Source organism: Sinocyclocheilus anshuiensis, unplaced genomic scaffold, assembly GCF_001515605.1.
Source record: "Sinocyclocheilus anshuiensis isolate Anshui unplaced genomic scaffold, SAMN03320099.WGS_v1.1 scaffold755, whole genome shotgun sequence".
Classification (NCBI taxonomy): Eukaryota; Metazoa; Chordata; class Actinopteri; order Cypriniformes; family Cyprinidae; genus Sinocyclocheilus; species Sinocyclocheilus anshuiensis.
The window spans coordinates 319,491-321,704 of record NW_015552587.1 but is presented as its reverse complement, the minus strand read 5'-3'; the positions used below and the strand labels follow the sequence as shown (position 1 = coordinate 321,704).

The 2,214-nt window shown below is 35.1% G+C and overlaps 1 pseudogene; it reads right to left on the bottom strand.

Annotated features, from left to right (window-relative positions):
• Positions 1–812: 812 nt before the first annotated feature.
• Positions 813–2,214, bottom strand: part of LOC107665459 (alpha-(1,3)-fucosyltransferase 10-like) — a 3,341-nt pseudogene continuing 1,939 nt past the window's right edge.

Sequence of the window (2,214 nt, the reverse complement as noted above, 5' to 3'; positions counted from 1 at the left end):
AATGTTTTTGTCTCGTCGCTCCGGCCGGGACACGGCATCACAATGTGGTGAGGGGCGTAACATTTCCATCACACGCTTGAGGTATTCGGCCAATCACAACGCACTGGATAGCTGGCCAATCAGAGCACACCTCGCTTTTCAGAACGATGAGCTTTGTAAAAATCGACGCGTTTCAGAAAGGCGGGGCATAGAGGAGAAATAATAATGTACAGTATGTGGAAAATAATGTGTTTTTTTTAACCTTAAACCGCATAAACACATTTCATTACACCAAATACACAAAATAATGTTCTTTTTAGCAACATCATATGACCCCTTTAACAAAGATTTTTTTATTTTTTTAATTAAGTTGTAGCATTCCATATACTGATATGGGATATGGGGAACAAGTCTCTTTCATACATCAGTCCCAAAATGTACACAACTTACAAAAAAAAAACAGTAACAAATGTAATCATCCTTGTTAATGCATTAACTAACATTAAACTAATGGGACCTTATTGTCAAGTGTTAACGACCTTTTGCATAGAATATTAAGACTAGATATTAGGATATATAGGCCTACTATAAAAACACATGTTAATGCATATCCTGGGCATTGCACTGACTGTTTAAGAGAAAATGTCACATCCACATAAAGATTATGTAGGTTAAATATAATGCAATGTATGACATAACTTTCCACATAACATGAAAATAGCCCTATGAATTACACATGACTTTGATGTTGTTTTTCCTCTTGAAATGCAGCCCACAGGTTTACAATCCACATACATCCAACATAATAACTGCATTTCAGTTATCAGTTTCCTTCAGTCAGTAAACAATGCTCTCCAGAACTGTGTTACGGTAAAGTTTGTGTTCCTGTGAATCCGCAGTCCCAGTGCTCGGGCTTCTCTTCTGGACTGCTCATAACTGGCTCTCCATATCTGCCGTAGAGACGAGCTGGTTCTCACGGCAAGCTCAAACAGCTCTGGAGGTGGGCATGTGAGATGGCCTTCTTCAGCTTGCCAGACTTTAGAAGGCAGTTTCTGTCACAGACCGAGTAAAAGAGAAGCAGTTAACAATATCGGTAACACTTTAGATTAGGGACTACTATTAACTAGTTGCGTATTAGTATGCATATTACTAGCATATTGGCTGTTTATTAGTACTTATAAACAGCATTGGGGAGTAACTAGTTACATGTAATGGAACTACGTAATTTAATTACAAATTTTTTTTTTATTGTAATCAGTTAGCTGAGAAAAATGTGTAATTAAATTACAGTTACTTATGAAAATGTTAATGACTACAAAGGGGGTTACATTTGAATACATACATACAGATTTTATTTCTTTCCAAAATTGCACTGACTGCTCTGAAATACGAGACACCAATGTTGCAGGAGTTTAGGACACAGAATAGGACACATGCTTATTCTGTTTTATTTCCTATTTGGGTTTATGTATAGGCTTTATTTTTTGAGATTAACTGTTTGATGCCAGTGTTTCCTGTCATATCTATGCAAAGATTTGATTTCAAAAACAGCATCATAGCTATTAAACTATATCTTGTTATGATTTTAAATCTATATTTAACCTTAGAATGATCTGTAGTAAGTCTGATTTTATTGTGGCTGTGCTTTAAAATGACATTATTAGAATCTTAATTCAAGTGAAGAAGGATTCTGAAAGTCTGACAGTCAGTGTTGAGCACTACTGTAAGGTTAACCCTGCTGCTTTAAATATTTGAAAATGATTAACAGTTGAAAAATTAGAAATTTAGAAAAGTAATCAAAAAGTAATGGAATGTAATCAGTTACATTAATAAAGTAATTGAAATAGTTACTTATTACTTAATAGCTACTTATTCCATTTTAAACAGGGTAACTTGTAATCTGTAACCTATTACTTTTCCAAAGTAACCTTCCCAACACTGGATATAAAGCACATATTAAAGGGTTAGTTCACCCAAAAATGAAAATTCTGTCATTAATTACTCACCAACATGTTGTTTCAGACCCGTAAGACCTTCGTTCATCTTCGGAACACAAATTAAGATATTTTTGATGGAATCTGAGAGCTGTCTGACCCTCCCATAGACAGCAACACAACTGAAATTGAGAAACCAAATCCAGAAACGTAGCAAGGAGATCTGTAAAATAATCCATGTGACATCAGGGGTTCAACCGCAATTATACAAAGCTACGAGAATACTTTTTGTGCGCAAAAG